This window comes from Epinephelus fuscoguttatus, linkage group LG18, assembly GCF_011397635.1.
Source record: "Epinephelus fuscoguttatus linkage group LG18, E.fuscoguttatus.final_Chr_v1".
Lineage (NCBI taxonomy): Eukaryota > Metazoa > Chordata > Actinopteri > Perciformes > Serranidae > Epinephelus > Epinephelus fuscoguttatus.
The window spans coordinates 3,655,620-3,677,459 of record NC_064769.1 but is presented as its reverse complement, the minus strand read 5'-3'; the positions used below and the strand labels follow the sequence as shown (position 1 = coordinate 3,677,459).

The window sequence follows — 21,840 nt, the reverse complement described above, 5'->3', positions numbered from 1 at the left end:
ATATAGATATATTTAAAATTGACACATGAATGTCCTCAGTAATTTCAACAGGGGTCCGTTTCAGAAAGGAGGTTCAACAAACTCTGAGCCTAATCCTGAACTCTGAGTTGAGTAACTCTGAGATGGGAAACTCTGGGTTACAGGTTTCAGAATAGGTGATTTCAATCGATTCAATCAACACAGAGTTTGTTCACTCTGAGTTAAGCGTGTGCACCACGACTTTAAAAAGCCGTCATTAATGGAGCCCCGATACCACGATTCACCATGGCAACAAGCGACAAGAAAAGGTCTGCATTTTTTACTCCTCTGGAGTTGGATATTTTAATGCGCTCAAACAGCAAATTTGAAGCTGTTTTCAGGAAGAAAAGTAACACGGCTGCAGCAGCGAAGGAACGGGAGTTGACGTGGGAGAAAATTACTGCTCGAGTCAATGCGTAAGTTTAAATTTATTTTATACATTTATGCAATCACAATAATATTAGGCTACAGATACAAACAGGTGGAATGGTGTTAAAGCTAAAATTTAGTTCACTTAGATGCAATCCCACCGGCGAAAAAAGAACGTGGAAGCAGCTCAAGATGAAATATAATAATAATTCAAACAAGTGACAAGTGATTGTGCAAAACTTTAGGCTGCTTACCATGTTCCAGTATGTTGCATATATTAGTCTCACGATACATCCGTGAGTCATGTACCGATTGGCCTCCACATTAGTGATAATGTGGGCTGCATCACATATGATCTTGACAGTGCAGAGAATGACAGATGTTAGTTGCTAGTCTACATTTCTCATCAAATCAAATGTCTTTACACTTAAGACACATCACCTAAAAAGTAACTTGTTTTTAGACAATTTTCACTTATTTCAAGCACATTTTCAATTGAAAAAGGTAGAAATAACAAACATGCTCCACTAACAGATTTTTCTAATTATTTTTCAAGTGAAAATGTCCTTGAAACAAGTGAGAATTGTCTAAAAACAAGTTACTTTTAGGTGTGATTTGTTTTGACTAGAAATGAGACATTTTGACTAGAAATAAAACAATTATTCTTGGTATGATTTTGAGTTTTTGCAGTGTGATGCAGTCTGACATTTTGAGACAGTCAATCTAACTGCATATTAATGCTGTGAATAGACTTCCTATTCACATAGTTTCCTTCATTTTGTGAAGGAGCAATGATGGGAATGTGGGTTCCATCAATGCACCCTATCACACTGGGAAATCCTAAAAGAAATTAAAATTACTAATCCCAGTCTGAGGTTGCAGCACCATGTCATTAACTGAATATGATTTATAATCAAAAATTTTAACTGATTTCTACATCATTCACTTGCAATCCTGTGCAACTCCTCCTTGATGACCCTCACAGGTTTATGTCCAGGGAACACAACAAAAGAGTTTAATAGACATTTCAGAGCTAGGGACACTTTTCTCACGGCTCTGCAGACAGTGGCCTTACTGATATTTTCTGCAGCTCCGATATTATACAGAAAACTCCCGTTGGCAAAAAAAACGAAGAGCAACACAAAGAATCTGGGTAGATGAAAGTGCACGTCCATGGTTGGTGACATCGGTTATGTCACGACGGATGAGGTTATGGATATAAATGATGGACTGTGATGTGAAACGGTACCGTTCAAAAAGAAAATGTTCTGGAAATGATAATACATCAATTCTGGGCCTGTGAATAATCTCCCGACGAATGCGTAACTCCCTCCTCAGTAACACTGCCTCTTCGTCCACAGGGTCCTCCAAGAACGGACATGCCATGGTCGAAAAAAGTAGATTTAGAACTAGAACACACTTTGGGATCCAACTTTACCTTGAGGACAGATGATCAAACTCGTTGAACCCCGTGCAACACTAAATGAATGAATGAATGAATCACACTGCATGTGTGGTGTAAGAGGGAGGAGACAGCTAGAAACTCGAGGTTCATTGACAAAAACCTGCTCCCAACCAGGTTAGGTTCACAGAGTCAGTTGGCATAGTAACTGACATTGAGCTTCAGTTACCTCTCTTTCTGAAATGGGCTGGAGTTACTGCGCTTTCTCTGGTTTAAGTTACCTCTATTTCTGAAACGGAAAACCCAGAGTTTCCCCCATTTCAGGGTTAACAGACTCAGTTTTCACTAAACCTGCTTTGTGAAACGGACCCCAGTACATCAGCGGGAATTCAAGTTGAAAACAGCCCTGGTTTGGTTGTGTTGTTAAAGGTACCTGAGACAATCAATATGTTTACATGACATTAGAGAAAATGGATTTATTGTGTCAGTCTGACAAAAAACAGACTTTTAAAATGCATGTAAAAAGGTTGGTCAAACTGAAATTGTACTTTATCAAGTTCCTACCAAGGCCCAAACTGGCCTAGGCACTCTGCATGTGCTCCACAGCTTCTGTCCCAGAAGTCAAATAGCATTAAATGTGTAACAGAAGAAGAAGCCAGTAACAACATGGCGAAATCTACAACAAGAGCCGTACAATGGCACCAATTTGCTGCAAGCTAACTGTAGCTGACTTTTTTGTTGATTGTTTGGTCTGTGACGTAATAGGTCAACCAGAAAAAGATTCGACACTAACAACCTGAAAGGGGGAATATCACCACCTATCATAGCAGAGTCGGACATACTTCTGTCAATAAAAAATTTTCCCTTCCCATGCTTATATACTGGAACAAGGACAGTGGTCCAATTAAATGGCCGAGTCAAGCTATAACTGTAGTTCCACTTAACTAAGCATGTAAACATATTGAGTGAAACACAAGTCCAGTTGGAGAGACAAATTAATTGGTTTAAATGTATATCAGACACCAAAACACTGCACAATATAAGAAAGAAATCCACCAGGACTGCATGCTTGCATGTATGTGGCGAGCCATGCAACTTATTGTTGGATTGTGTCCATGTCACCGCAAAACTTTGAGACAGATGACACTGTGTTGTTTTGCTGATGACCTCTCTGATAACAAAACCTTCCTCAATAAATGTTGACCAATGATTAGGCACATTTAAGTTCCTCCTCTCTTTGACTTGGTTCATCCAACACGTTCCTTTTCCTTCCCTCATATGGTTTTCAGCAAATGTTTCTTTAATTTATCTGCGGGTCTTCGTTTTCTGTTTTTGTATCTCCCTTATCTTTAAGATCACTTTATTTCAGGTTCATTTCAATATATATATATATTTTTTTTATTTACTAGCCTCCAGTGGATGAATCTTTAAATGTGCTGGAGTACAAAAGTTTACACTGCATATGTTCAGTACACATATGCAGTGTATTAATCAACTACCGTGCTATTCTTCCCATCCCCACTGCATTTATAGTCAAACAGTACAAGTTTGTACAGCGTAATCTGGCAGCATCAGAAATCAAAAGTGGTTACAGCTCTTCCAAACAGCTACACTGGAAGGTGGAGCAAGAAGCTGTAAGTCACAGAGAGGGGGGATGACACAATGTCCTTTAAATATGGGGATAACGGTGCACATTTTCAGAGTCTCTCTAGACAGATGTTCATAGTTGCACACATGAAAAGTGACAGAAATAGTTCTGTCAAGAATAAAAAGGACAGCCTGAGACATATAAACCCTGGTCTTTACCTCTCCCACCTTCACCCAGCTGAACAATCATACACAGCTTGAAGGTAAGAAAGCTTGATGGTCGGTTTCAGAAGACAGCGATAGAAATGGTTGGACATTGGCGTCTTTAGCAATGCATACTGTAGCATGATGATATGTCTTCAAACTGTGCAGCTGCATTTTTACTATTGTCTTTCTTGACCAAACAATCAAAACTGAAACATCCTAAACAACATAAACACCTTTAATTTAAGGTGATATCAAACAGAAAGCAGAAAATTACACATCTAAAGGCTGGAATCAGAGGGGGATTTTTCATAATATCCAACAAGTTTTCAATTATCAAAATTGTTGTTGATTCATTTTTGAATGTTCAACAAATAGGGATGCACAATAATATCGGCATGTCATCAATGTCGCTGAAATTGGCTCTAAAACGAAATATCAGAATCGGCCAACATGCTGATAACATCAGCATGTTATCGGTATTGGCCAATATTGGCTTTAAAATGAACTATAAATAAATATTACATACAATGAAAAGCATTCCATTTCATGTCTCCATCTGCTGGTGGGCCATCATGATAAGAGTAAAGAGTAAAGAAGGTTTCTTCCAGACTTCCCTCTGTGCTTCTGCCCAACTGACAGTCTACAGTTTAAATAATGGCAGTGAAACTATTAGCACTATTTCACCCATTAGGTCAAATCTTTCAGATTCACATATGATAACATGCATGGTGGCCTCATGGAATAACTCATATTATTGTATAGCAAGTGCATCATCATAGGGATGCAGTTTAGGAGAACAATAACTTTGGCTATCGTGTAAGAAACTGACACCTTAAAGAACCAGACCCGTGACTCAGTGCTCAGCTCTGACAGACCTGGGATTCGAGTCAACCCCAAACATTTGAAACAGCTCAGGCTTCTGATAAAGCAGTGTTTTTAGACTTCTTAAATGGGAACAGCCCCTAAATTAAGAATCTTAATGTTGTTTTCATGGCCTATAAAGTTTAATCAATATGTGTGAACATGAGCTACTCTCTCTCTCAAAGCCAGAGAAAAGTCTCAAACTTGTGATGTCATAGGGTATAAAGCCTGGAACAGCTCCATAGACAATGAATGGGAAACTGATTTTGTTTCATTTTTATTCCCAAATGAGTTTTATTCTTCTTTATACATATATATATATATATTATTTATTGTTGTTTCTTTTTAATGTCTTTTTAATGTCATTTTGTGTATCTGTATGGTGTCCTTGAGTGCCAAGAAAGGCGCCTTCAAATAAAATGTATTATTATTATCATTATTATTATTATTATTATTATTATATTGTTGCGCTCTAAGTTCTGACACAGAAAATGTACCCATATACTCAGAACATTCCCTTGAGTGCTCTCAGTGGCATCTAGAACTTCTTTCACCATTCACTGTCTATAGAGCAGCTCCAGACTATATACCAGGCATGTCCAGTCAGGCCCGGGGGCCAATTGTGGCCCATGGACCAATTTAAACAGCCCTCAGGTTGTCTTTCAAAATATATGATTAATACAACATTGGTTATAATCACTTTGCATTCACCTCAGGACAGCAGGACAGTCATACAACTTGTAGACATGCACCAAGTAGTAACTACACAGGCAAAACTAATATTCTAATGATGTTTTCATAAACAGACTGTAAAAAAGCATAGTTAACGGTTACTTGAACATTTTTTAATTTCACCCAAACGCGCTGTGACGATACCTCGGCACGTCCAGTAGCAGAGAAGAGCCTGAAGTAGACCTGGAAGCGGTCACCTTGGAGCTGTAGCTCCTGAACGAGCCTGTACCCCAAATCCTGTCTTGCACGCCTTGCTCTCCACTTGCTCTGTGCCCTACCCCGCGGTGGGTGCCGCGAAAATCGCGCTCTGTGTGAAAGAGGCTTAAGTCCTGCAGAGTTTCAGAGGACCTGGAGAATGTTTTAGGATAGTAATAACATTATATAAGATAATCATATTGCAAAGATAATATATATAAGATAATAACATTAAAGACAAAATTAAATTGCAATACTTTTTCAAAACTTGATGATTTTACCTTTCTGTACATTTTGTATACAAATTCATTAAATAATTTTGCTTGTAAATGTCTATTTGCATCACGTTTATGACGGAAAACACATTATTTGATCAATTTACATTGTGCCCCTAAAGTTCTTTATGCGCACCTTACTTTTTCAACTTAGGAGCACATGGGCTCCTTGGGAAAACAATCCTCTCACGAGCAGAATAAATGACACAAACAACTGTTTCATCTTTAATTAGTGATTTTTTATGACCCATATGATGTGAGAAGTAGTTGGCCCCGAGCCACAGGATCCAGATCAGTTAAATACATTCAGCGTCATACTTGCATTTGGCCATGTCATTGAGCTAGTTTGGCATCTCTGCCCAGTAGCTGTCAGTTAGTTACTCACTCTACAACAGGAAACTGCACTTCAAACATTACAGAAATTCACTGTTCTTCAAAATAAAGTGTGTGGGTTTTTTTGGTTTTTTTGGTTTTTTACAAACTTGACACCTTCGCAAGTCACTTGAAGTCCATTCACAACTGACCAGTGACAAAACTTCTGGACAAGAACCCACCAGTTGGGAACCACTGCCCTACAACATCAAAAATTTCAGCTTCAGCACTCTAGATTTTGGATTTGGAATAGGGATGCACAATAATATCAACACGCCATCAGTAAGGCTGATATTGGCTTAAAAACAAACTATGAGAGTCAGCCAACATGCTTTTTCTTATTTTGCACAATGAATGAATATTACAAACATTGCAAAGCATTCTATTTTATATCGCCATCTACGGGTGGGCTATCAGGATAAAAGTATGCATGCAAAATATGATTTCAATTACACTATAGAAAAGACCTGATGAACACTAAAATTAGTTGGAGCAGAAAGTGGATATATCAGTATCGGCTTTGGTTATCAGTCAAATTAGTTTTTACATATTGACACATCAAATATGGCAAAAGAAAAAACTACTGTGCATCACTAATTTGTGAGAGTTGTTTATGTTTACTAATATTTTTGGACTTAGACCATAGGAATAAAATATATGGCTTCTGAATATGGGTCAAGTTCCTCATTAATCATCTCCATCTATTACACTAACAATAAGATTACAGTATTATGGGTCAACTGGTAGCAGACATGCAAGGCTCGTGCATGACATTTTAAATCCTGGTGTTGGTTTTGGGCCAGAATTACCACAAGATTATAGTTTTTGGACATGTGCGAAAATGTCCTTATATTGCACGAAGGCGGTCATATCATGTGCCAGCATGTAGCACGCCCTGCAACACTGAGTACGAACTGCTATTAGGCCTCACAGATTCCTCCCATACCAGGCTTACTGTGGCTTTTGGAGTTTTTCCACATACAAACCTGCCTTATATGCTACTATTAACTCAAGTTTAAAACACAAAGTAAACATCTCCATGCAAATTCCTCCACTGTGTCGCACACCACAACACAGTGGTGTAAGAATTTACACCCAGAGGCTACATTTTCTTTCTTGGTTGTCTGCTGGCTGCCCAACACGCCCAGCACTCAACTTTGTTGAAGCACAACTCAAAGAAATGATAGAAGGTCTCAGGTCAGCTAGTCTGAGGAGCTACACAATGAGAGTTATGAAGCTGATGTAGGTCAGCAGAGGTGGTCTCTATGCAATTAGCTCTTTAAAATACGGAACCTGTACAGAGCAACAACATTTCTCAGTATTGTGGACTAACACACACAGCCGTCACCAGAATGCCAGACGCCCGAACAGATTCCACTGCGACTCCAATACAATACATGTTTCTTGATAGAGCAGAGACATAATCAACAAGACCTTCAGCTGGGTATGTAGGGGAAGGCATATTTCGCTGTCTGTCTGCCTGTCTGTCTGTCTGTGTGGCGCCTATTACTCAACAACACGGTGTTTCCTATCTGTATTAACGGTAAGTACCCAGTGGGTTTTCACATACACAGCGGTTCGGGCTGCGTCTATAGCAGGCCCGTGTCTGCGTACTTTTACTAAGTTTTCTCGCTTCCACATCGAGTCTCTGATGACGTCAAGGACTTCTTGCTAGAATGGTGGAAACTTTTCAAAGTTAGAAACATTCAGTCTGACCTGAGCGCGTGAATCCACTCCCGCCGGCGGCCCCTCGGACTTTGACAAACCGAAATATTAAAAGGTATTTCACTTTTGCAAGCTTTTGCAACGGGTAAAAGCCAGATAGCGACTTTTCTCAGTTCCCCTCCCTATCCGCTCTGCGCAGTGCTACTGCTTAAACTCCACCCAGGATGGCTGTGACGCCCTGCAGTGGGGCGGTGTCGCTCTGCTGTGGAGATCTGAGTGTACTGCTGCCTGCGGCTTTGGCTCTTAACAACTGTTCAGGCAACGACTTACCTACGGCACAAGTCTAACATGGACCCATCCAAAAGGATTTTTGTTAACAAAAAAAAAAAAAAAACGCTGTTTTTATTTTGACCCTCCCTGAACCTACAAATATTTTTCCTTGAGCCTCCCTGAGTGACTGGTGGAAAATGTATGACCCTCCTTGCACCATAAATGAGTTTTTAGATTTTTAAAACTTACCTTTTGATGTTTTAAAGCAAAAGTTGACGATAAAAAAGCCCTTGTTGGAAAGTTGAAAAAGCCTTGTTTTTTTAAATCTTGTCATGCATGCTTGTTAATTCATCCAAATGGTTTATTTTTGGCAAAATTTTAAGCGAGATGTAGAACTATGTGATTCTGATGAAATATCCCTATCTTAAAGCCACAGTGTGTAGGATTTCTCCCATCTAACACTGATATCATATAGACGAATTCGGCGAGCGACTTGTGTATGCCGCCATCTTGCGGCGCCGCCATTGCTGCGGTGTCTTGTGTCAGTCATCAATTCATTATGCTGTCATTGTGAACTGTCTCTCTACAGTGACAGCATCATGAATAGCTGGATTGATGATGTTAGACAGTGGCCTCCGGTAACTGATGAAGGTATCTTAAATGAGTACCGATATTAATATAGAAATTAATCATTTGTTTGAACGACAAGCAGGAAAGATTAGAGTAATAGGGAGGTAACAGACTGTATCATTAAACACTGTGTAATATAACGTTAGCATACATTACGTGTGCTGACGTTAGCAAGCTAGCAGCGTGACATTTAATCATTATGGACAGGCTACGTGACAGTAGCGATCAATATTGATCGCTTTCAATATGATGTGATGGTCGTCTAAAAGGCAGTGTAAAATTTGCCCGACCCATCCGGAGCTCAGGTAATTTTGACCCTCAATCAGAGACCTGTAATTGCCGTTTTTCTGGTCATCGGAGGCCAGGCGATCAATAAAATATTCTTGAATACCTAAAACACAACACAAACACGTGTTGTTGTTGTTTTCAGTCACGTAGCCTGTCCATAATGATTAAATGTCACGCTGCTAGCTTGCTAACGTCAGCACACGTAACGTATGCTAACGTTATATTACACAGCGTTTAATGATACAGTCTGTTATCTCCCTATTACTCTAATCTTTCCTGCTTATCGCTCAAACACATGATTAATTTCTAAATTAAAATCGGTGCTCATTTAAGATACCTTCATCAGTTACCGGAGGCCATCATCATCATCATCAATCCAGCTATTCATGATGCTGTCTTTTTTTTTTTTTTTTTTTTAAAGCTTTATTTAAATTCAACAGTGAACAAGGAATAATAACAGGAATAAAGTATATACAAACAATCAGACATTTCCAAATCAAGGCAAATTAATATAATAAAACAGGAATAGAAAGAAAAAGAAAGAAGAGAAAAGAAAGTGGAGTAAGGCTCAAAAATGAAACGAATAAATAATGAATCAAACACAAAAGTTAGAAAAGTAAAAATTTACATAAAGTGGCAGACAAACTCAATCAAGGTATTCCGAATAAAATTGAAGAGCAAATAAGCCTTTCTTGTTATTTTCTATATATTTCAGAGACTCAAAATAAAGTTTCAATTCAATTAAAAATAATGTAAATGACGGGATTGCTTTTGACATCTTGGCTTTATGAATGTGAAATTTACCCATTAAGATAAAAAGGTTCACAATGTTATACTTATTATTTTGAGGAGAAAAACCAAAAATAATATTTTTCTCATCAAATCGAAACTCAACTGTTGTTTTGTTAAACAGAAATTTCTCCAAGTCTTTCCAAAAAGTAACACAAATTGAACATTTATAAAATAAGTGAATTATATTTTCAGTTTCAGCTTTACAAAAAGTGCATTTATCATCAGCATCTGAGAATCTAGAAATGTATAGATTTGTTGGATAGATGTTGTGTAACAATTTAAGATGTAGTTCTCTAATTTTGTTAGATAATAGGAATTTAAAGGGGACAAGCCATGCTCTACGCCAATTTATGTCTTTAATTTGAGAATTCCAAAAAACCTTTCCACGCGGTGTTATCTTTCTTTTGTTATAAAAGCATTCCCTAATATGTTTGTTGGTACATTTGTAACTCATAAATTGAATGCCATTTATGTAAAGTGTACATTGAGGGTTAAGAATCTCGTGCTGATTATTATATCTTTTCATTAGTTCTATCAAACCACTAGGAATAGAATTAACCACAGATCTATATTCCTTGGGTTTGACAGGAAATGTTTGTTTCTGAAGAAATGCTTCATAGGACATTAATTGACCTTCATTGTTAAAAAGGTGTTTCATGAGTATTATGTTCTTTTCAACCCAGTTTTGAAAATAGAGAGACTTGTTCCCTTTAGTAATATTCTCGTTGTTCCATATTATTGTTTTGTGAGGAGAGAAATTATGTGAATAGCACAATTTCCATGCCAACAAAGCTTGTTGATAAAATTTAGACAGACATAAAGGAAGTTTAGAAACATTATAATTACATAATAACAAAAAATGTAGACCTCCCACTTCTTTGAATATATTGTGAGGGATGAAATACCATAAAGACTTGGGTGCTTTCAAACATTCTTTTAACCATTTCACCTTAAATGTATAATTCAAGTCTTTAAAGTCCAAGAGTTCGAAGCCCCCCTCCGCTTTGGGTCCAGACAAAATCTCCTTCTTCAGGTGGTGATGTTTGTTTTTCCAAACGAAGTTAATGAAGATGTTATTAATGTCTTTGCATGTTGAGTCCGGAAGACTAAGAGAGAGAGCAGGGTAGACAAAGCGTGACACTCCTTCTGTTTTGGTTAATAGGATCCTTCCCATGATGGAGAGGTCTCTTTGGAGCCACATGTTTAAAATGGTTTTGGTTTTGTTTATTTTGGGAGAGAAGTTGAGAAGCTGTCGTTCCATCGGGTCCTTACAAATATGAATTCCAAGATATTTAACACTATTTTTAACAGGCATGTCATGCAAGGTTTTGTCTCCAGTCTGAAATAAGCACAAGATTTCACATTTAGATTTGTTCAGTTTTAGACCTGATGCAGCTGAAAACATGTCTATTAGGGATATAGCATGTTCAATCTGTTGTTTATCCCTTAGAAATAAGGCAGTGTCATCAGCTAGTTGAGTCATTCTTATTTCTTTACCAAAAATAGATAAACCTTTAAGGACTGGATCATGGAGAATGTGTAATGAAAGTAATTCAACAACAATCAGAAACAAAAAAGGTGAGATAGGACAACCCTAACAGATCTCATAACCGGGAATCTTGGTGTTGTGTTTGGATAAAGCATAACACTACTGTCAATGTTCTTATAAAACATTTCAACTGTTGAAATAAAGTTTTGACCAAAACCAAAAATTTGGAGCGCTTTAACTAAGAAACTGTGTTCTACAGTATCGAATGCCTTATAGAAATCGAGGAAGACTATGAGGGCTTCAGATTCAATATAATTAGAGTAATCCAATAGGTCAAGAACAAGTCTTATGTTAGAGCTAATGTGACAATTGGTCATAAAACCTGTCTGAGTTTCACTTATGATCTCAGTAAGACCCTTTTTTAAACGTTTAGCAAAAATTGTAGAGAAAATCTTATAGTCAGAGTTTAGGAGTGTGATGGGTCTCCAGTTTTCTATTAATAAGTGGTCTTTGTCTGGTTTGGGAATTAGGGTTATTAGACCCTGTTTCATGGTGGTGGACATCTCCTTTTTACTCAAACATTCTTTAAATAGTTCCATTAAAGGGCTTTCAATGATGCTCCAAAAATGATGATAAAATTCAACTGGAATTCCATCAATGCCAGGCGACTTCCCTTTACTCATAGATTTAATTGCCTCCGAGATTTCAAGATTTGTGATGGGTTCCTCACAATTTTGTTTAAATTGCTCTGAAATGGTAGGGGTGATTTTTAATTAAATTGATAAATTTTTCACAATCATTAATTTGAAAATTAGACTTGTAAATATTGCTGTAGAATGAGCTTACATATTTTGAAATATCCGAAATGTTGGTGGTTACGTTGTCATTAATCTTAAGAGTAACTATATTATTTCTTTTACGGTTTCGTTTCTCTAAAGCAAAGAAATAACTAGAATTTTTCTCCCCTTGCTCCAGCCATTTTGCTCTGGATCTTATGAAAGCTCCTTTAGCCATATCAATATATAAGTTGTCTATGTCTTCTTTTAGTTTTTTCATTTTAATTTGTTCTTCTTCTGATAGAGAAGCTTTCAGTAATAAGGTATTAAGTTCGTTCATGATACTGAATTCTTTAGCTATGTTATTTTTCTTTATTTCTTTGCTACGTTGTATTGCTAATTCTCTAACTTTGAATTTAAAATATTCCCATTTTTGAGTGTGACTTGAAACACTGTTACTAAAAATCTTTTTTGCAGTTGTGTTTACTAAATTACAAAATAATTCGTCTTTTAACAGATTAATATTTAATTTCCAGTATCCACGCAAGTTATTTCTCTTTTGTTTAGTCCCAACTAAATGAATAGTGATTAAATTATGATCTGATAAGGGGGCATAATCATGTGAGGATTCCACAACAAATTGTGTACTAGAGGGAGATATAAACCACAAGTCAATTCTGGATTGCAAAGATCTGTTAGCATTACTCCAGGTAAATTCTTTTTTGTCTGGGTTTAAAAAACGCCAGATATCTATTACTGAGAGTTGTTCAGAAATAAAGGCTGTACTCTTAAATCTTGAGTTTTGGGTTGTTCTTGCCAGAATTCTGTCGATGAGATCATTTGGAGCATCATTAAAGTCACCTCCAATGATAAAGTGTGCTTCCTTGTACTTGTTTTTAAAAGCAGCTAGTTTATCACAGAGCTGTGTAAACATAATCTTGGCTTGAGCAGGGTAATTGTGGCTATACAAGTTACAAACTATGAAATAGGAGTTATTCAGTTTAAGTGTCAAAATTATCCATCTACCCTCATCTGACATGAGTGATTCAATTATATCACCACTGAATTTGTTAAGGAGGATGGCTACACCTGCTGACTGTTGAGAGGAATGGCAAAAGAAAAACTGGTCACCCCACTGTGCTTTCCAAAACTTAACATCACTTTCAACTGAATGAGTCTCTTGTAAGAAAATTAAATCAGCATTTTTTCGTCTACAAAACATAAAAATCGATTTCCTTTTAGTAACATCACGAATACCATTAACATTGAGAGATATTATTTTCAAAGAACTAAAATAGTCTGCCATGAAAGGAAATAAGAAAGGTAATGAAATATATGAAATGGATGTCTGTTAATGAAACTATGAAGTAACAGAACTCTGAACTGAGGCTGTCAGAGAGTTAGAGAATACTTTCCAAGTATTAAACACTGAGTATTGAGTACCTTAGAGAACAACATTAAACTTTTTATAACCAAAGAAGTGAGCATAAAGCCTTATCTACATAATGAACAAGTATAGGAAACAAGTCACCTAAAACGTGGGCTTCACATTAATTTCAGTTTAGATGGAACATCTGAACCAGAGACATACAGACTTACACAATGAATCTAACACCGTCAATAATGGCAACAGGTCCCTGCCATCTGGTCTTTTTTCCCTCGATGCGTGCTTGCTTGACGAGAGGCCAAAGTTTGTTTCTGAATTGTTTTTCCTGATAGGTGAGATCTTCCGCCATCCGAAGTTGTTTTTCCTTCATGACATCTGCGTTGAGGGATGCTCTCCATACCTTGTATCTGAAGGTGCGCATAGTGAACTGTATGATGATGGGGCGTGTGCTTTGATTTTCTCGTGGTCGTCCGACTCTGTGCACTGTGTCGATCATAAATCCAAGCTTGTTCTTCTCGTCTGGGATTATCTGGGTGATGATCTCCAGCACTTCTCTTCTTACGTCCTCATTTTGTTTCTCGGGGAGATTTAGGAGACGGAGATTCCACCTCCTGCTGTACCTTTCCGCATCATCTTGTTTCTCTTGTATGGTGGTGAACTGGTCTTTCAGTGACTTCACGGAGTCGTCTGTTCCTTTGCACTGCATTTCTAGGTTTTTCATGTTTTCTTTCACTGCCGCGATCTCAGCGGAGTTTTTTAATACCCTTTCCTCAAACTTGGAAAAGCGGTCATTCAAATTATTAATGGCTTTTAGGATGTCAGCATTGGAGACCGCTTCGTCTTCCATTTCAGAGCAGATTTTTTTCGGGTTGGGACTTTTAAGAGGAGAGGAAGGTAATGGTGTGCACAACCCTGCGTAAGCGTGGTCTGGGATGCTGTCCATTAGCAGTGTTCCTTTTTTCTGGCTTCTTGCGTCTCTTTTGGTCATTGTAGCACATGTTGCTAGCAAAGTTTTTTGCTAGCGGTGTCAGCTTCGGGAGGTACGATAGAGTCCTCTTACTTAGCCGTTAGGTGGTGTAAGCTTACCTTTGAAGCTTCGGACGCAAGAAAAATGTTTCACTTCTTGTTCTGAAAATGAGTAAGTTTTAATAGTTCATTTAAAGTCCGGTACTCGGGGATATAGAGGAGCTCAGAAGGAAGCGTCTGTCCAGGTCGCCATCTTGCCGGACCCCATCTCATGATGCTGTCACTGTGGAGAGTCAGTTCACAATGACAGCATCATGAATTGATGACTGACGCATGTCACTGCAGCAATGGCGCCGCCGCAAGATGGCGGCATACACAAATCGCTCGCCGAATTCGTCTATATTGCATTCAAACGGATAGCGCACTCTAGCGCCTCACTGTTTCAAATGTGTATTGCAACAACGGTATCCGCTGTGTACCAAAAAGCTATGATAACAATGATGAAACCATGTCATCCGATACTTCATGGAGTATTCATTCAGGCTCCTACACAGACACACGGATGCGAGCTGACAAACCCCCTCCTCACCATGCTGTGTTTACAACGTAGGACTGTTGGGGCAGGTGTAAATCGAAACAAACCAATCATGTCTTGTCTTTTGACAACTGACAAGTGGCTGAACCTCACACACCTCATCCCTCTCCTCGCATCACTGCGCCGCTGATAGCGGCGCTGGCCTTTGATTGTATTACCTTTCTCCTTCAGCAGCTCTTTCCACCTGGGAAGGGCTAGGGGAGACCAGGGTAAGATGAGCCACTTTTCATATTCAAGATCTCTACATCAAGGCTATTATAGTTTTGTTGCTAACTAATATATGTGCATATATTTCAGGATGTTGTGCATCCCTACAAACAAACAGAATGAGTGTAAACATAACTGTTTTGATAATATAGCATGTCCAAAAAAAGTGGTCTCGTGGCACAACTTACCCCGTGTCTGGGGTAAGTTGAGCATAGGAGTGGGGTAAGTTGAGCCATCTCCCTCTTTGCCTCTTAGAAACTTACGGCTCAACTTACCCCTGTTGAAACTGCTCTACTTACCCCATAACTACCATATTGACTTTATTAGCCCCCACAGCTAAAATGGTGCACTTTCATGCTAGCTGTACTACCTCATTTTGTACTTAATAGATACCACAATTAATGTATCAAACAAATTAAAAATTATCTATTTTGGTCACAATCCCCATGAAACTTATGATAGACTAAATTCACTTTCAAGAATGAAAAATGCTTTTTTCGACATAAATCTCTAACCACTTAACTCATGTGGTTCTTACCTTCACAGACTCCATAAAATAATGCCTTCCTCCTAAATATTTGGTCACATGCTCAATTTTATTTACGGTTTCCTAGCAACAAGGGGTGGCTCAACTTACCCTTTGGCTCAACTTACCCCAGTGTTGACCCTCATTTTTTGAATTCGCCCCTCACGTTACCTTTTTGATTCCCTTTTGTGCTTTCTTGGCGATGAGGATTCTGTCTCCCGTGATGCTGCATATGCATGATCCTGCATTATGCTCAAAAAGTGGGACTTTGTTATGCTGCAGTAGTGCAGGCTTTCAAATTTGCCGAGGTAGTAGCGAAGCGCCTCTTGCTCCTCTCCTTCAGCTTCTCAGTCACGGAGTGCTGGCCTGGCTATCAACAAAAACGCTGAACACGGGGCTGTATGTCCCTTGCTGGCGGATCTATTCTCAGGATGGTTTCTTGGAACCATATGAGAATGGTGTAATTATGAGTTTGTATCTCTGGTGGAATTCACTTACATTTTAGTGTGCCATCTTATTAATAGCATTTTAACTTAAACAAAGAAAAGCGTACAATTTCCACAAAGGTAAGTGTCGCTCTAAGCTCAGATTTGATTATATTTTTATTTTTTGTAGTTGTTTTTTTTACAGAAGTGTTTGTCACACATAATGTGTCCAAGAACGGGGATATGTGAAAACATAACAATAATTTCTGTTACAGTTTCTGACTATGATAGATGGTGTCATTTTGAAAGGCATGTTTTCTTAAAAAAAAAAAAAAAATCACAAAAAATTATTGCAGAAATTTGCATGTTTTATTTAAAAATTGCCAAAAATGTATCACCAAAATTCAGTAAATCCCCAAAATTTGGGGTGCAAATCCCCAAAACTTGAAAGGTATGTTTTCTTTGGAAATCTGTGGTGAAATGCAAAATGCAAAATGCAACCATTTAAATTTACATGCCCTTCACCTAAACCAAAATAAAAAAAAACATAAGTCATTTCCCAGTGCTTAAATACATTATCTGACATGCTTCCTCCTGTGACAGGTGTGGTGAATGTGGCAGGCATTTTCAGGCTCTGTTCTGCTTCTCTGAGTTTGCCACTAATTGTAATCAGCTGCTTTTTAAATCTTTTGTGGTGGGTTGCACACATAACACGTCCATGGGTGCAGATCCCTGGGGGGACGGGGGGGACATGTCCCCCCCAAATTCTGAAAAACACAAATTGTCCCCCCCAGTTCTAAATAGCTTAAATGATTGAAATTGAACAAATGTATACAGTAGTCCTATATACTGGGAGAAAGGGAAGATGAGGGATGAGGAGAAATGGGAATCCGTGAGAGGCGAGAGATGAGAACGTGAGTGGACATAACATGCCTGAGACCCTGAAACTAGAAGTAGCATTAACTAACAGCGAAGCAGTGAAAAGGAGGGTGATGGCTGGTTCCATGTACTACTGGCTGTTTAAGAGAAATAAACAGTAAAGGTAAGCATATGATTCTCTTTGTAGTGCTTTTTGAATGACTTGGTGATGGTGATGAGCCTCTATGAAATCGTGAAATATGCTGGCAATCTCAAGCGCTCTGTGGGCATGATTTGCATGCGTGCAATTAAAAAAAATCACAACTGATTTTGTCCCCCCCAAACTTGTCATCAGATCTGCACCCATGAACATGTCATCAAAACGTCACACTGGTCCTGTCCATGGTCCCATCCTGCCAGGTGTCCTGTTAATACAGACATCGTTTCAGTGCTGTTATCACCTCCAAGGCCGGCTTTAAGGCAAAATAACTCTGTCCCCCAATTCCGCAATCGTACCTCATATATGGAACAGCGAGGTGGCCTAACAGTACGATATTCCCACCTTTAACAGGCAGTGTTAAAGGGGCTATTTTCTACAATGCACATGTGTGCTTCCTTGTGTAACAGTTATGAGTAATTCTTGACTACTGCAGCTGACAAGAACAAAAAAACTAAAAATGTCTGTGATATTACAGCGTGGCACACAGTTGCATTAGTCAGAATTTTATGGCACCTGATAGCCTAGACACACTGTTTTCATTTCAGAAAAATATCCCATTTTGGGGTTTGGAGTTTTTTTTGTCCCATTTTTTTGTCCCATTTTGTCAGTACTCACTCAGGACCCTTTCCTTTAAAAACTAAAGTGTACGATGAAAATATTTTGATGATAAACATTTCACAAAATACAACATCCTACAACCATTTTTGGTGTTACACTCTTACTTTTGTAGCAGCTGTACTCTTATTACCAAAGAGTGAAAATCAATATGCCACTTGACTTTCCTTGCAAGTTTCGGGACCAGTGGATTTTTGACTCTTTGCCCTTCATGTAAAGGACATTTGTGGCAAAAACTGAATAACATGTTTAGTGACTGGCTGCTAATATTTAAAAAGCTCAAGATATAAAACTTATTTGTCCCATTTTACCTGATGTTCCACATTACCAGACTTCACCCTATACTAGTGTTGCATGGTATACTGGTACCAACGGTAGACCGTGGTACTAAAACACCACGGTACACATGATATCATAATGTTGGAGTACCATTGTACTACGGTTCCTCACAGTACCACCAATTGCAAGAGGGTGAGTGTCCGTGCCCCGTCCAATAACAGCGCGCGCTGGCCAATAACGGCGCGTGCTGGCAACCTGGCACTCAATATGCTGCTGCAGTGACATTTCAGGTATTAGCTAAGCTATTGAGTATCTTTAAGCAGTGAAAGTTATTATTTATTTCTTTTTACTTGTGGGCTAGATTTGTACGGAAGCGTATTGCATTCACTTGACAAATAAAAAAAAGCCCTGTTTTTCTGAGTAATTTTTTCTGTTTTTTAGTGGTAATTTTTTTCCTGAACAAGAAGACGAGATACTTCAAAATCTCGCAAGCAGCTCCCACCTGGCACCTGCAAGTGACCCCTGCATCCATGGTGACTCCTGCTCATGGATGTATTTTGCATCCGTGCAAGTTAGCTGACAAACGTGTATGGGCATGATTTCAGTTGTCAGGTAATGTTAAGCTAACAGTTTTCTTCCATCATGCTGGACATTGTTACTCATCACAAATTTGTCAGCTAACGTTGTTACAACCTATTACTAACCTAACCTGTTATATTGAGTGACAGACCTACACTAGAAGGATGTAGTTGAAAACATAGCTAGATTATCATACCCTGTGTGTATCTAATTCCGTGCCTTACCCTTACTGATCCCGTAGTTGAAATTGTCTAGGAGCAGGAGCACGGATGCAAAATACATCCATGAGCAGGAGTCACCATGGATGCAGGGGTCACTTGCAGGTGCCAGGTGGGAGCTTCTCGCGAGATTTTGAAGTATCTCGTCTCCTCGTTCAGAAAAAAAAAAACCCACCCAAAAAACAGAAAAAAATTACCCCGAAAACCAGAAAAAAAATCACCATGAAAAACAGAAAAAAATTACCACAAAAAACAGGGAAAAATATTACTCAGAAAAACAGAAAAAATTACACAAAAAAACAGATAAATAAATAAATTACTCCGAAAAACAGAAAAAAATACTCCGAAAAACAGAAACAGTCTCCACATTTCTCTCTTTGTGGCAGATAACGGTCCACAAACCTCACCGCACTTAAGGGACTGTTCTTAACTTGTCAGAGGAGGAGGGTGACTGGTTGATTTTTATTTTATTTATTTATTTTATTTTGATCCTCCCTATGTTAATCACTTGTTGATGCTGTTTTTGAAGTATGAATAAGTCAGTAAGTAATTTATTCTATTGAAATATCATTGATGTATCTATGGAAAAGTGATTTATCTTTTTATAAATGGCAAAAGGCACATCTGCCTAATTTTTGCTGTGGTATCGTGATACTACTCAGAACCGTGATACTTTAACTGGTATCGTACCGTGGGTCCCAATTTTGGTACCGTGACAACACTACCCTATACATTTATAGCTGCTTTTCTCTGGATCAAACAATCATACCGTGCAAATACAGTACACACCAATTTCTGTCTATGGTAATGGCAAATGTATGTCTCTGTGAAACTTTCAGTGTTGTCAGCGAATAACACAGCTGTGGCCAAAGAAGTGTTTTCAGTTCATGTTGTAATCAGGCATGACATGCGCATGATTAGGCAATGCTGTTTCCAATGTTTAGAAACTGTAAGCACAAGAAGTAAGGAAAATTGTGTTTGGTAGATTATTTCTTTGTTGTAACAACGATTCTTGGCAATAAAGCTTATACTGTTGGAAAGCCTGTTTATTTCCCTTTTAAATGATTTGTAAGCAACATGCGTTTGTGGGATGAACAGCAGCAGAGCTGAGTATGTGGGTTGCGTCCTTGAAAAATTTGCCAAATCTTCTCTGCCAATGCAAAACAGCTTTTTTTTTCGCTGTTGATTCTTGTTTGGTGGATTGGATGATTGAAGTCTGAAGAAACAAGACATATTGGCAATTTAACAATTTATTCATTTAAAAAACAGGAGCCTCAGTAACGTGTGGAAGAACCATACACAATCACAACAGCCTGGCACCTCCTCCTCATACTGGTCACCAGCCTGGTCATACACTGCTGTGGGATGGCATCCCATTCTTCAGCCAGCATTTGCCGCAAGTCAGCCAACATGGTTGTGTTGGTCACTCTGGCACAAACAGCACGCCCAAGCTGATCCCACAAGTGTTCAATGGGGTTGAGGTCAGGACTGCTGGCAGACCATTCCATCCTCTTCACTCCCAAATTCTGGAGGTAGTCTCTGATAAATCCCACTCTGTGGGGGCAAGTGTTGTCATCTTGAAGGATAGAGTTAGGTCCCAGACTGTGGAGATATGGGATTGCCAGTGGTGTAGAATTTAATTTCAATCAGGTGCACCTGATTGTCAACACTTGGGGGTACCAGACGCTCAAAACAAGAGTCATTAGTAACAGCAAAAAAAAAAAAAAAAAAAAAAAGCTGTTTGGCACTGGCAGAGATCTGGCAAATTTTTCATAGGCGCAACCCACATACTCAGCTCTGTTGCTCATCCCACAAATGCATGTTCCTAAAAAATGTGGTACCATTTAAAAGGGAAATAAACATGCTTTCTAACGGTTTTAAGATTTATTGCCAAGAAGCATTGTTACAGCAAAGAAATAATCTACCAGCATTTTGTGCTTAGTTTACATATTTGGTATGTCTAAAATCCTTGTTTATAGACGAATTCGCCGAGCGACTTGTGTATGTCGCCATCTTGCGGCACCGCCATTGCTGCGGTGTCATGTGTCAGTCATCAATTCATTATGCTGTTATTGTGAACTGACTCTCTACAATGACAGCATCATGAATAGCTGGATTGATGATGTTAGACAGTGGCCTCTGGTAGCTGATGAAGGTATCTTAAATGAGTACCGATATTAATGTAGAAATTAATCATTTGTTTGAGCGATAACGTTAAGCAGGAAAGATTAGAGTAATAGGGACATAATAGACTGTATCATTAAACACTGTGTAATATAACGTTAGCATATGTTACGTTTGCTGATGTTAGCAAGCTAGCAGCATGACATTTAATCATTATGGACAGGCTTCGTGACCATCACGTCATATTGAAGGCAATCAGTATTGATCGCCTTCAATATGATGTGATGGTCGTCTAAAAGGCAGTGTAAAATTTGCCCGACCCATCCGGAGCTCAGGTAATTTTGACCCTCAATCAGAGACCTGTAATTGCCGTTTTTCTGGTCATCGGAGGCCAGGCGATCAATATGTGGCAACGAGTGGAGTTTTATAAATGTAAATAAGGGGGAAAAATAGAAATGACTAAGGAGGGAAGGAAACTAACTTAGGGACCGACAACGCCACTGGGGGACTTGCACCCCAGGATATGAAAACCAAATTCTGTAAGGGCACATGGTCGAGACTGATGAGGCAGAGACAGTAGATAAATAACACAAATATTTTTATTTATTAATGCTGAAATGGAAACCTAAAGAAAAGGAAACTGGAACTGCTGAAAGAAAAAATTGCAAACCAGTTAAGTACAAGAAAATATATTTTATTAACAGAAACAATCTAAAAGAAGCCAACTATAACAATACTAAAACTAGTGAAATAAGTATAATAAACTAAAATCAGTGGGCTGAGGCCTCAGTGGGGGCAGACTACTGGAAAAGTACCCCATCTCACTAGTCTGGGGGGCAACACTACAAACACTACAACAAAACATGCACTAAAAGAGCCCCAGTACCTACTTGCATGCAACAGGAGTGAGGTT

General features: G+C 38.6%; 1 protein-coding gene across 2 annotated transcripts in view; it reads right to left on the bottom strand.

Moving 5' to 3' along the window:
• Positions 1–7,891, bottom strand: part of tln1 (talin 1) — a 169,382-nt gene extending 161,491 nt beyond the window's left edge. The window contains exon 1 of one of the 2 annotated variants that reach the window (XM_049603972.1): positions 7,735–7,891. The gene's annotated coding sequence lies outside the window, so the exon portion shown is untranslated. The remainder of the gene's footprint in view (positions 1–7,734) is intronic. The other variant, XM_049603973.1, reaches the window with a different exon arrangement.
• Between the last annotated feature and the right edge of the window lie 13,949 nt (positions 7,892–21,840).